The 15,000-nt window shown below is 45.8% G+C and overlaps 1 protein-coding gene across 3 annotated transcripts in view; it reads left to right on the forward strand.

Moving 5' to 3' along the window:
• LOC143291220 (uncharacterized) overlaps positions 1–15,000 on the forward strand; it is a 172,309-nt gene that overhangs the window by 30,738 nt on the left and 126,571 nt on the right. The gene's annotated exons all lie outside the window — the stretch shown is intronic.

Genomic DNA, 15,000 nt, shown 5'->3' on the forward strand with positions numbered 1-15,000 from the left:
TGTCTGAATTAGCATGAAGATACAAATGGGCATTTTTTCCAAGCAGTTAGGCCCATAGTGAAATATTCAAATGAACAAATACAAGAAAGTGAGTTGTAAAGTTGGAAATAAATCAAGTTTGACTTGATACGTGGAAGTAGTTGGTCGCAAAGTGGCAGTTCTGTCATGGTATCAGTATTGTGGTTTTTGTTGTGTCTTGATAATATTCTTGTTGTGAGGGTTGTTGTTGATGGCTAGCTGTTCACTGGAGCGGTCAGGGTCACGTAGTGGTAATTAATATGCCTCACCCTGACTAGGAAGCAGGTGTCCATGAGTTAGACTTTGAGTCTGGCACAAACCAGGAATTTTACTCACCCCCCTGCCCCCTGCCCCCAACTTGACCTTGGGTTGTGGTATTGGTGCTAGTCTTTCGGATGCAACAATAAACCACCATGGTCTCATGTGCAGCATGCTGTTAGCACACATAAAAAAAAACAACAACAACCCAATAAACAAAAGGGTTGTCCCTGTCAAAGTTCTGTAGAAAATTGACTTTGACCGTGAAACAACACTTCAGCAGACAGAAGATACAGAAAGAAAAAAGGGTGGTCATGCACACTCCTCAGGGTGAGCAGCCGGAAATTCACACAGAAAAATATGTTGTGACATAAAGTAATTAATACAGTACTTTGTATTTCTTTTTTTTATCACAACAGATTTCTCTGTGTGAAATTCGGGCTGCTTTCCCCAGGGAGACCGTGTCACAACACTACAGCGCCAATCTTTTTTTTTGTTTTTGTTTTTTTGTATTTTTTCCTGCGTGCAGTTTTATTTGTTTTTCCTATACGAAGCGGATTTTTCTACAGAATTTTGCCAGGAACAACCCTTTTGGTGTCATATACTGTACCATGTCAAACTGATACAAACTGGGCCTATCGGTTTGCGCTGCTGTTGTAATAAATGTCATCTGACTGATGTTAATAAGTAAACTTTTTTTTTTTTTTTTTAAACATGTAAATGTTTCATTCATTTGTAGGGGAGGTTGCCTGGCTGGATGGTGTTAACAGGGTGTCTGTGTATAATTTACCTACAGCTGGGGATTGAGTTTGGTGGTTGGTTGATCAGTGAATGCAAATTGTGCAGTGCCTGCAAAAGGTATACCACCAAATGAACAGTGACCAAACAGTCATTCACCAGTCATCAGTTACTCGGAGAAACCTGAGTGAAAACATGTTGCCTGTGTTTGAGTGCGTGTGTGTATACATGTATGTGTGTGTGTGTGTTCCTAGTCTCTCTTTTATTCTCCTCTTCTTTTTGTTCCTGAGGAGTCCGCAATCTCAGCTGTCAAGTGTCTTGTCTGTTTAGACATGTGACATGCCTGCAAGTGTACACACACACACACACAGACACACACACACACACACACCTTCCCTTGCCTGACAGCCATTTTGGCTGGCCAGTGTTGTTGATGTTGGCCTTTATGTACATAGTCTGCATTGATTCAGTGATAAACAAGTCTTCTTTTTTTTGTTTTGTTTTTTACTTTTGTTTCTGCTTCTGTTTATATTTTGTGCAAGTCTTTCTCAGTTTTTTGTTGTTGTTATCTCTGTTCTTTCCAGCTTGGATTCTGCCCCTTGTATAGATAGCTCTCTTGTCAGCTCTTCTGTGGATACTTTTTTTTCGACCAAGAAAAAATTTATTTCGATCACTTCTTTTCGGTCAAGGTGAAAATGCAGTCATCAGATCTTGTAAACAAGGGTGGAGCAGTGCAACATTGAAGCAAGTGATAGGAGGTATAGTTGCCATCAGCAATGTTGAAATGATGGATGGAAAGGATTGGGGCCTGGTTGGGGAAGGTTGAAATGAAGAATGGAAAGGATTGGGGCCTGGTTGGGGAAGGTTGAAATGATGGATGGAAAGGATTGGGGCCTGGTTGGGGAAGGTTGAAATGATGGATGGAAAGGATTGGGGCCTGGTTGGGGGGAAGGTTGAAATGATGGATGGAAAGGATTGGGGCCTGGTTGGGGAAGGTTGAAATGATGGATGGAAAGGATTGGGGCCTGGTTGGGGGGAAGGTTGAAATCATGGATGGAAAGGATTGGGGCCTGGTTGGGGGGAAGGTTGAAATGATGGATGGAAAGGATTGGGGCCTGGTTGGGGGGAAGGTTGAAATGATGGATGGAAAGGATTGGGGCCTGGTTGGGGGGAAGGTTGAAATGATGGATGGAAAGGATTGGGGCCTGGTTGGGGAAGGTTGAAATGATGGATGGAAAGGATTGGGGCCTGGTTGGGGGGAAGGTTGAAATGATGGATGGAAAGGATTGGGCCCTGTCTTCCCATGCTGGGCCTTTTCCCAGCGCTGATGCAGTGATGATCATATATAAAAAAAAAATATTTAAAAAAAGGCTGGGGGACCTGGACCTGAAATTTGTGAAGGTCAGGACAGGAGTGATGTTAGCTCAAGAGATGGAGGAAAAGCACAACAACAACAAAAAAATAAACAAAAAGCCCCCCCCAAAAAAACCCAACCAAACTCTGAAAGTCTGAAGAAACTATATAAAAGAGAAAGAAAAAAAAGTGAAATGAAAAACTACCAGGTGAAGTTTTGTGGAGAAAAAAAAAAAAAAATCAAACAGAAACTTTACCCCCCCCCCCCCCCCGCCGCCACCCTCACCCCAAAGCAATGACATTAAGTAAACAAACAATCAACATCATCGGAATGAGTGACATAATTATTTCACTAGCACACAGCAAAGCAACTGCTGACACTGGAGATGATTTCATGTCAGGGACGGACGTGGGACTTTAAGCTAACAGTAACAACTAGTAACATGGCACATTTTTATTGGGACTGAGCCACTAACTACTTCTCATTCCCTAGATTAATATAATAATTATAATGATAATAATGATAATAATAAAATAATGGTATTTACATAGCGCTGAATCTTGTGCAGAGACAAATCAAAGCGCTTTCGCACCAGTCATTCACATGCATACACAACTCTAAAACTGGAGAAACTGAAAGTCAAGGAAGAGAGGCTATTTTTGGGAAGAGGTGGTGTTTTAAGGCCAGACTTGAAAGAGCTGAGTGTGGAGACTTGACGAAGCGAAAAGAGGGAAATTCATTCCAGTCCCTGTGATGAAGGCAGCTGTATGTTGCAGGTCCTTCACACAGCCGTAGAGCGGGGGTGGGCACTAGTATATGTATACATGTATACAGTAGTACATGTATACAGTGCCACACACACACACACACACACATGTAAAATGCATTCAGTGAGACACACACATGTATACAGTGAACCCCCCCCCCCTCCCCTGCCCCCCCCCCCCCCCCCCCCCAAGCCCACACACACACGTATACATGCATTATACAGTGTACACACACACACACACACACACAAAGTGACAAACACACATGTATGTATACACACTTAACATGTATGATGTATACAGCCCCCCCCACACACACACACACACACACACATGCACAAAGTGACAAACACACATGTATACACACTTACATGTATACAACCACACACACGCACGCACGCACAAAGTGACAAACATACATGTATACACACTTACATGTATACAGCCACACACGCACGCACACACACACACACACACACACACACACACACACACACACATACAGTGATACACACACACACAAAGCAACAAACACACATGTATACAGCCACACACACACACACACACACACACACACAGACACAAAGTGACAAACACACAAGTGTGTATACACACTTAACATGTATGATGTATACAGCCCCCCTCCCCCCCCCCCCCCACACACACACACATGCACAAAGTGACAAACACACATGTATACACACTTACATGTATACAACCACATGCACGCACGCACGCACAAAGTGACAAACATACATGTATACACACTTACATGTATACAGCCACACACGCGCGCGCGCGCGCACACACACACACACACACACACACACACACACACATACAGTGATACACACACACACAAAGCAACAAACACACATGTATACAGACACACACACACACACACACACACACACACACACACACACACACACACACACAGAGTGGCTGTGCGCAGCAGAGTACCGGGGTAATGTTATTCTCCAGACCAGAGGTCCATACGTGTAAGGTTAGTAGTAGTGTTGTGCGGGGTTTCCTGCCGACCCCACCATCTGCAGTGTGCGGAACAACCCCTGGGTCTGAAGAGTGTGTGTTTCTGATTCATTGCTCAGTGTTGTTTTGCCTGGCCCGGAGACCAGTGATATGAGTGTTTTGCTCTTGCTTCTGCTGGTGTGGTTTAGTGCGTTAAGTTCTTGTGAACCTGTGACTTTGCCGTTTGCGGAGATGGGCGGCCAAAAACCTGTAACAACAGCAGGTCATACACATGAATGATGACGATAAATAATGATGATAGTAATAATGTGTATTCATTATTTTATATAGCACTTACTCTGCAGCTCTGTTAAGTGGTAGGAGTTCAGTAAGACAGGAATTAAAAAAAAAAGAAAAGAAAAAAAGTTCAGATAGAGTCTTGCTAACAGTAGCTGTACTGTAGTAAAAACAGCTTAACATTACTCACAGCTGGCAGAACTAGCTCTCTCCCACACCACCTCCACCCTCTCCACACGTCAACGCACACGCTCGTTTGCACTCGTGTACGTTACACTTTTACAGTGTGCGCAAACACTCTTACAATTGAATAAGTGTTCATAACAGATGCGTGTGTGTGTGTGTGTGTGTGTGTGTGTGTGCGTTCACAGGCTCGGGAACCAAATCGGTACCTCTTCTATACTGTCCCAGGCTATTCAGTCTCTCCCTCTCCCTTTGTCTCTCTCTCTCTCTCTGTCTCTCTCTCTCTGTGTCTCTGTCTCTCTGTCTCTCTCTGTGTCTCATATTCTCTATGATCTCTCCACCCCCTCTCCCTCCCTCTTCTTTTCTCTCTCTCACTCCCCTCTCTCTCTCTCTCCTGACCCCTCCCTCCCTCCCTCTCTCTCTCCTCTCTCCTCTCCACCCACTTCTGTCTCTCTCTCTCCCCTCTGCCCGGCTGGTCTCTTGTCTCTCTCTTCTTTGTCTCTATGTGTGTGTGTCTTTCTCTCCTTGTTTTCCCACAGCCTGACTGAGGGAGGAGAGAACGTATTTTCTGTGTTGGCAGCAAGGTAACTAAGTGGGACTTTCTCAGGGATCAGGTTGGGTTCAATAGACAATAGGTCATATGACCGGAAGAACATAAAATCAATAGGTCATTTTGAAAATCAATAGGTCAAATATCACCCGTCCCGGGCTTTTTCAAACTTTAATAATGCACAAATGAAAGGAAAATGTAATACATTGATTGGCCATTCTGGTCATTCATTGACTAGAAAAAAAAAGAAGTTAAGAATGTCATTGATTTCTGACAAGAAAATGCAATGTTCTGGTCTTCTGAAGTTCGCGAAAGGCAGCGATAAAGATTCGTTTCGGATTTCGTTTCGTCACGGATCCGTATTTTAATAAACCAGTTTATAGTCATTTCCTGTAGGAGCAGACGACAAAGCGATCGCGATCGTTAAAGCGAGAGAGAGAGATGGTTACTTTGGTTGACCGACTGGTCATAAAAACAATTAGTCATGTGACCTGGCAACTTGAAAAACAATAGGTCATTTCAAAATTAAATGCGTCAATGACCGATGTCGAACCTGATCCCTGCTTTCTGACAGTATTGATTGACTGTGCATAATTCTGCCTTGACTGCTGGCTGAGGTCATAAAGTGAGGAGGAGCATGATTTTATGCCTAATTTATAAGTAATGTCAGGTGCTTGTATTCAGCTTGGCCTGTATCTTCTACACTTGATGATGTCATCTGGTTTCTTGAGTATCTTGTTATATACTGTAGTAGGAGTGAATATGTATATATATATATGTGTCGATTGTGCAACCTGGGTAGGGAAGATGAATTGCATTTTTTTGCTATGTTGCCTTGCTTTGAGTGACCTCAGACAAAGATTAATTCAACCTAAATATTATAAAGATCCCTGTGCTTTTAGATTTAATGTGCTCATGTCGTCAAAACATGAACTTACCTAACAAAACTTGGCCATATACTTATATGAGGCATTGAAGAGACTTCGAATTGTGATTTTGTGAATGTTGTTGAGTATTGTATTAGCTACTTTTGGTTGATTTGTGATGTTGGTTTACCGTGTCAAGTCATTTTCCTTATTTATATTCTTGTATGACCCCCTTCAGTAAGGGGGCTTTGGCCTTAATCTGAATAAAACATCGTTATCGTTATCGTTATCGTTATCCCCTCTGCTGTCTCTTGTCTCTCTCTTCTTTGTCTCTATGTGTGTGTGTCTGTCTTTCTCTCATTGTTTTCCCACAGCCTAACTGCGGGAAGGAGAGAACGTATTTTCTGTGTTGGCAGCAAGGTAACTAAGTGGGACTTTCTGACAGTATTGATTGACTGTGCATAATTCTGCCTTGACTGCTGGCTGAGGTCATAAAGTGAGGAGGAGCATGATTTTATGCCTAATTTATAAGTAATGTCAGGTGCTTGTATTTATAACTTAGCCTGTATCTTCTACACTTGATGATGTCATCCGGTTTCTTGAGTATATTCTTATTCTGATTAGTTGAAAGTATGCTGATGGTGTGTGTGTGTGTAGATATATATATATATATATATATATATATATATATATATATATATATATATATATATATACACATACATACAGTTATCCCTGTTGTTGGTTTATAAAGAAAGAAAGGTTCAATAACTTTCAGTTTTGTTGTTGTTGATTCTGCTTGCAACGTTAGCTTGTTTTTGTTCTGTTTTGTTTTGGGGTGGTGTGTGTGTGTCTGTGTGGACTGGTTGGTGGGGGTGTTTTGTGTCAAACTCTTCTGTGTTCCAAATGCCTAATATTTTATAGTTGTAGAAGCAGAAGTAGTAGTGGTGGTGGTGGTGGTTCTTTTCTATATATTCTTATTTATAATATCCTCAGATTGAAATATGTATATATGGTAATGAACTGATGAAGACAGAGTTGTAAAGTATTTGAGGGCGCAAAAGCAGCATTTCTGATGAAAGGTTTGTTTTTTGTTGTTTTTTTTTTTTGCTTGTTATCCTCTGCTAATGGGGTGTTGTGTAGTTTCAAAGCAGCGGATCAAACTTAAAAGGTTGTGAGGAATCGCTGGCAGCTTTGATTGTTAATGATCTTTTGCTTTTAAAGGCAAAACGAAATAATGACGGTGCCATGGAAAACGGAAGCAAAATTGATAGTGTCAACTTCAAAAGCTGGTGTAATTTAAAACAAAAAAACAACAAAGGAAACAACAACAACAACAAAAAAAACCCTGTTTCGTTTTCAATTTTTGTTTTATTTGTATTGGTCTGTGTCATGTGTCAGGCTGCATGGCTGTGGAAGAGCTAGTTACGTGTGTGTGTGTGTGTGAGTGTGTGTAACTCGGTGTGTGTGTGTGTGTGTGCGCGCGTGTGTGTGCGTGCATGCTGTTTGGAACTAAAATGCCTATGTCTGATAACCTGTCTGTAACAGTGATCAGATCTACTTCAATATGGGATAGGTTTAGAAGTAATGATGATATTATTCTTATTGTTATGTAATGATAGTGATAATTAGAATAATGATAATGATTTTTTTTTTTTAATGATTATGGTGGTAATGATCATGATAATAGTAATACAAGTATAATTTATATATATAAATCATATATGTGGCACTTGAAAATCTTGTCCACAGACAAATAATTATCCCAGTACTATCACTCTGTCAGCTATACACATGCATGTATTACTCTGATTCAGACTCCGAGCGATGACTGACAAAACTACAAAGTACTAGTAGTAGTTTCACTTTCAGTAGCTCAAGGAGGCGTCACTGCGTTCGGATAAAACCATATACGCTACACCACATCTGCCAAGCAGATGCCTGACCAGCGGCGTAACCCAACGCGCTTAGTCCGGCCTTGAGAAGCAAAAAAAAAAGGTGAATAAATAATAGATAAGCTTACATAAATAAATAAATAAATAAATGAATAAATAAATAAATAATGATTATAATATAGAAAAAGGTAGTAGTAGTAATAATAATAATTAAAAAAAAAAAAATAATAAAAAATAAGTACTAGTAGTAGTGTAGTAGAACCAGAAAGCAGGAGAAACTGCAGACCAGCGGAGAGGGAAGAGGAGAGGGGGGAGCTGTTTTGTAAAGAGTTGGGGTTTCAGTGAAGCCTGACTGCCAAGAGCTTCTTCTCTTCTTCTTCTTCTTCTTCTGCGTTTGTGGGCTGCAACTCCCACGTTCACTCGTATGCACACAAGTGGGCTTTTACGTGTATGACCATTTTTATCCCGCCATGTAGGCAGCCATACTCCGTTTTCGGGGGTGTGCATGCTGGGTATGTTCTTGTTTCCATAACCCACCGAACACTGACATGGATTACAGGATCTTTAACGTGGATATTTGATCTTCTGCTTGCGTATACACACGGAGGGGGTTCAGGCACAAGCAGGTCTGCACATATGTTGACCTGGGAGATCGGAAAAATCTCCACCCTTCACCCACCAGGCGCCGTCACCGTGATTTGAACCCGGGACCCTCAGATTGACAGTTCCAACGCTTTAACCACTCGGCTATTGCGCCCGTCACTGCCAAGAGCTGAGTCTTGGGAGATTTGACTAAGCAAAAGAGGGAGCTTGTTGGCAGTGTGAGGTCCGTTGAGAAACTTTTAGAAAGAGCTGCGGACGGACGAACGACTGTGGAGCGTTTGAATCTTGGGAACACGGGAAGAGAGTGGATCTGAAGGTGATTGTGAAGTGTAGGATACACTGAAGAATGTCAAAAGTTTGGAAACGCGGTATTTTCTTGTGCTCACGTCCATGAACTGGCTGGCAGTTTGGGAATTGAAGTATCACATGTACAGACCAAAATATATGATATGTGTATATATATATATATATACATATTGCAGATTGGTGTGTCTACTAAATGTTGCATTTGCAAAAAAAGAAACTGAAAAACTTTCTGCAAATTCCAGAGTGTGTGTGTGTGTGTGTGTGTGGAAGGATTATGGCTATTAACGTGGGTGTAAAAACATCATTCTGAGAGAACGGAGCCTTCACACTCGCAGTAGGAGGGGAAAGAAAGAGAGGGGATTCATTGTGAAAAGGTATTTTCGCTTGTAGTTGTACTGTCGGTAGCTCAGTGGACTGGTATCTAGGACAGTGGTTCTTGGCAGTGTTGTTTTTATTATGAACGTACCTGGACAGGTGTGAAAACCCAGCTGTGATCACCTGCTGACACCAGTTCTCACCTTGATACATAACATGCACACACCACACGACACAGCCCCAGAGAGGCTTGGCCAGTGAGCTTTGTGTGTGTCGTGTGTGTGTGTGTGTGTGTGTGTGTGTGTGTCACTCTGCATGCGTGTGTGTGTTTGACTGTCAGTGTGCATGTGTGTGTGTTTGTGTCACTGTGTGCTTGTGTGTGTGTGTGTGTGTGATTGTCAGTGAGTATGCGCGTGTTTGTGTGTGTTTGTCACTCTGTGCGTGTGTGTGTGTGTGTGTGTGCGTGTCACACTGTGTGTGCGTGTGTGTGTGTGTGTGTCTGTCTGTCAGTGTGTATACATGTGTGTATGTGTGTGTGTGTCACCCTGTGTGTGTGTGTGTGAGGAGACAAGGGGAGGGCAGCCCTGCAGGGAGAGGAGGCCTCATTGAAAGGCAGTAGCTAGCAGCGGGCAAGGGAGGGCATTACAGTACAGGGCAGGGCAAGGCAGGGCAGTACAGTGCAGGGCAGGGCAAGGCAGGACAGGACAGTGCAGGGCAGGGCAAGGCAGGACAGTACAGTACAGGGCAAGGCAGGACAGTACAGTACAGAGCAAGGCAGGGCAGTACAGTACAGGGCAAGGCAGGACAGTACAGTACAGAGCAAGGCAGGGCAGTACAGTACAGGGCAAGGCAGGACAGTACAGTACAGGGCAAGGCAGGGCAGTACAGTACTGAGGGCAAGGCAGGACAGTACAGTACAGAGCAAGGCAGGACAGTACAGTACAGGGCAAGGCAGGACAGTACAGTACAGGGCAAGGCAGGGCAGTACAGTACTGAGGGCAAGGCAGGACAGTACAGTACAGAGCAAGGCAGGACAGTACAGTACAGGGCAGGGCAAGGCAGGACAGTACAGGGCAGGGCAAGGCAGGACAGTACAGGGCAGGGCAAGGCAGGACAGTACAGTACAGAGCAGGGCAGGGCAGGGCAGGACAGTACAGAACAGGGCAAGGCAGGACAGTACAGTACAGAGCAGGGCAAGGCAGGACAGTACAGTACAGAGCAGGGCAAGGCAGGACAGTACAGTACAGGGCAAGGCAGGACAGTACAGTACAGGGCAAGGCAGGACAGTACAGTACAGGGCAAGGCAGGACAGTACAGTACAGAGCAGGGCAAGGCAGGACAGTACAGTACAGGGCAAGGCAGGGCAGTACAGTACAGGGCAGGGCAAGGCAGGGCAGTACAGTACAGGGCAAGGCAGGGCAGTACAGTACAGGGCAGGGCAAGGCAGGGCAGTACAGTACAGGGCAAGGCAGGACAGTACAGTACAGGGCAAGGCAGGGCAGTACAGTACTGAGGGCAAGGCAGGACAGTACAGTACAGGGCAAGGCAGGGCAGTACAGTACTGAGGGCAAGGCAGGACAGTACAGTACAGGGCAAGGCAGGGCAGTACAGTACTGAGGGCAAGGCAGGACAGTACAGTACAGGGCAAGGCAGGGCAGTACAGTACTGAGGGCAAGGCAGGACAGTACAGTACAGGGCAAGGCAGGGCAGTACAGTACAGGGCAAGGCAGGGCAGTACAGTACAGGGCAAGGCAGGGCAGTACAGTACAGGGCAAGGCAGGGCAGTACAGTACAGAGCAGGGCAAGGCAGGGCAGTACAGTACAGAGCAGGGCAAGGGAGGGCAGGGCAGTACAGGGCAAGGCAGGGCAGTACAGTACAGAGCAGGGCAAGGGAGGGCAGGGCAGTACAGGGCAAGGCAGGGCAGTACAGTACAGGGCAGGGCAAGGCAGGGCAGTACAGTACAGAGCAGGGCAAGGCAGGACAGTACAGTACAGGGCAAGGCAGGGCAGGACAGTACAGTACAGGGCAGGGCAGGGCAGGGCAGTACAGTACAGAGCAGGGCAAGGCAGGGCAGTACAGTACAGAGCAGGGCAGGGCAGTACAGTACTGAGGGCAAGGCAGGACAGTACAGTACAGGGCAAGGCAGGGCAGTACAGTACAGGGCAAGGCAGGGCAGTACAGTACAGGGCAAGGCAGGGCAGTACAGTACAGAGCAGGGCAAGGCAGGGCAGTACAGTACAGAGCAGGGCAAGGCAGGGCAGTACAGTACAGAGCAGGGCAAGGGAGGGCAGGGCAGTACAGGGCAAGGCAGGGCAGTACAGTACAGAGCAGGGCAAGGGAGGGCAGGGCAGTACAGGGCAAGGCAGGGCAGTACAGTACAGGGCAGGGCAAGGCAGGGCAGTACAGTACAGAGCAGGGCAAGGCAGGACAGTACAGTACAGGGCAAGGCAGGGCAGGACAGTACAGTACAGGGCAGGGCAGGGCAGGGCAGTACAGTACAGAGCAGGGCAAGGCAGGGCAGTACAGTACAGAGCAGGGCAAGGCAGGACAGTACAGTACAGAGCAGGGCAAGGCAGGGCAGTACAGTACAGAGCAGGGCAGGGCAGGGCAGTACAGTACAGAGCAGGGCAGGGCAGGGCAGTACAGTACAGAGCAGGGCAAGGCAGGGCAGTACAGTACAGAGCAGGGCAAGGCAGGGCAGTACAGTACAGAGCAGGGCAGGGCAGTACAGTACAGGGCAGGGCAGGGCAGGACAGTACAGGGCAGGGCAGGGCAGTACAGTACAGGGCAGGGCAGGACAGTACAGTACAGTACAGGGCAGGGCAAGGCAGGACAGTACAGGGCAGGGCAGGGCAAGGCAGGGCAGTACAGTACAGGGCAAGGCAGGGCAGGACAGTGTAGGGCAGGGCAAGGCAGGGCAGGACAGTGTAGGGCAGGGCAAGGCAGGACAGTACAGTACAGGGCAGGGCAAGGCAGGGCAGTACAGGGCAAGGCAGGGCAGTACAGTACAGAGCAGGGCAGGGCAAGGCAGGACAGTACAGTACAGAGCAGGGCAGGGCAGGGCAGTACAGTACAGTACAGGGCAAGGCAGGGCAGTACAGTACAGGGCAAGGCAGGGCAGGACAGTACAGAGCAGGGCAAGGCAGGACAGTACAGTACAGGGCAAGGCAGGGCAGGACAGTACAGGGCAAGGCAGGGCAGTACAGTACAGGGCAGGGCAGGACAGTACAGTACAGGGCAAGGCAAGGGAGCGAGCTGTGTAAGCCAAGGGGGGCAGTGGACTGTGACGGTCACTGGTCATGAAGGGGCATTGTGTGTGTGGAGAGAGAGAGAGAGATAGAGAGAGGACCTGTGTTCGATTGGTGTCCCCAGGCCATTGGCACTGAGCTAGCTGCTAGCTCTCGAGAGCCTTGTTTTTTTGTGTTTTTTTGTTGTTGTTTTTTTAACCTCCTCCTCCCCCACCCCCCTCCCTCCTTTGCTGTTGAAAGCTTGTCATCGCTTGGATGACTTGACTTTACCTGGCTGTAGTGGTAGTAGAGGTACTAGGTGGTGGTGGTGTGGTGTTGTGTGGAGGTCTACAGAAGTCATTCATTGATTGATCATGGTGTGGTGTTGTGTGGAGGTCTACAGAAGTCATTCATTGATTGATCATGCAGTTCGTGGAGGGGGAATGAAATATATATAATGTACGTTTAATAAGTTGGCAGGTTGTTTGTTTGTTTTTTTTGTTTGTTTTTTTTTTACTCGGTGGTGTGAGTATTGTGTTGTGTGCTTATGAGTGACGGTGACAGGGAGAGTTGAGGTCAGTCACCCATTCATCGTCGTCATGTGTGAGTCGGATTTTTTGCTGTCGCCCTTTGTCGTCGAAAGTACAACTTTCCTGATTTGATGGGTTGGAATGAGATTGTTTGTTGTTTGAACCCCCAACCTCCCTCCCTCCCTCCTCCCTCTACACCCCCCATCCCCCTCACCTTCCCCCATACCCATCAGAAACAGAAATTAGAAAACAAAACAAAACCAAAAAAAAAAGAAGATAATTTGGAAGATTGCGGTGGTGCATTTTCAAAAAGTATGGGAGGAATATTATGAACAGCTGCTGATTAGGTTCTGTGCTTTATTGTTTGGTCAGTCTGTGTGTGTGTGTGTGTGTGTGTGTGTGGTTTGTGTGTGCGCGTGTTTCCATGTGTGTGTGTGTGTGGTTTGTGTTTCTCTCTCTCTCTCTCTCTCTCTCTCTCTCTCTGTGTGTGTGTGTGTGGTTTGTGTGTGCGCGTGTTTCCATGTGTGTGTGTGTGTGTGGTTTGTGTTTCTCTCTCTCTCTCTCTCTCTCTCTCTCTCTGTGTGTGTGTGTGTGTGTGTGTGTGTGTGGAATGACTTATTCAGTTATTAACGAGTTATGAGAAAGATAAGAAGGACTAATTACGACAGTGTGCTGGCTGTAAGTAATTCATTGCTGGGTATCAGGTTTTGTGGTACAGTGAGGACTGTGTGAAAAAGGAATCCTAACTGTTAATGAGTTGTTAAGTAATTGCCTGATAGCTAATAATAGAATTTACCAGTTATTAGTATGAGTATGACTGTTAGGTACAGCAATTATTATTCCTGCTGATTGTCATGCTGAGATAGAAAATTGCCTCTCTTGTTTCCCATTCTGTGTGTGTGTGTGTGTGTGTGTAGTTGTGTCTGCGTGTCTGTGTTTGGTGAATTTACCCTATTTTATCACATCTTTCCCAGAAAAGGGGGATGACTGGATGTCTGGAGGTGCAGAGAAGAATGTGTCTGCTCTTGCTTTAAAAAAAAAAAGAAAAAAAAAGTGTGAATTTGTGCGTATTGTAGTATTGTACATAGTATTGTACTTGTGGACCTGTGTGTTTGTGTGTGTGTGTGTGTGTGAGAGAGAGAGAGAGAGAGAGATTAATTACCCCCAGAAGAACTTGTGAGCAGATTTTAGAATGCAGAACTAGAAGTGTGGACTTGTGAACAGATTTAGAACAGAAATTGGGACTTGCGGACAGATTTAGAGCAGAAGTGAACAGATTCAGAACAGAAATTGGGACTTGCGAACAGATTTAGAGCAGAAGTGAACAGATTCAGAAGAGAAATTGGGACTTGCGAACAGATTTAGAGCAGAAGTGAACAGATTCAGAAGAGAAATTGGGACTTGCGAACAGATTTAGAGCAGAAGTGAACAGATTTAGAACAGAAATTGGGACTCAAGGTCTAGTGGAGGGAGAGAAAATATCGGCGGCTGAGCCGTGATTCGAACCAGCGCGCTCAGATTCTCTCGTTTCCTAGGCGGACGCGTTACCTCTAGGCCATCACTCCATATATATATATATATATATATATATTGATTTGAGAGATTGGAAAAATCACCGCCCTTGGAGATGGGGATGGAACTCGGGGGGGAAAACTCAGGTGAGAATCTAATCTGACCATTTTAATGGGGGGAGGGCGGAGGGCTGTAGGAAGGAGAGGAAAGGGGCAGGTAATGATGATAGGAGCGCGGGTGGGAAGTACCATCCCTTACTACTACCTTTCCGCTCCACCTTCCTTCCCCTCCTCCCCCCCCCCCCACCCCCCCCCCCCCCCACTGCTGTTGCTGGGAACCAATTAGAAGATCCTTCTTTGTTAATGGGTCCCACCCACGACCCAGGTGACACCCAAGACAACCTGTCAGCGCTGAAAGAGAGCCTGTCAGTGGGTGGGCTAAAGAGAGAGAGAGAGAGGCACAGAGAGAGAGAGAGACAGAGAGAGAGAGACAGACAGAGCATAGAGAGAAACAGAGAGAGCGTGTTAGTTGTTGGGTGGAAGGAAGTAGCTGGTTAGATGAACGCAGAATTTTGAGTTCAATAAAGACATGAGTATATTGTCATCATTAGT

Source organism: Babylonia areolata, chromosome 16 (genome assembly GCF_041734735.1).
Source record: "Babylonia areolata isolate BAREFJ2019XMU chromosome 16, ASM4173473v1, whole genome shotgun sequence".
Lineage (NCBI taxonomy): Eukaryota > Metazoa > Mollusca > Gastropoda > Neogastropoda > Buccinidae > Babylonia > Babylonia areolata.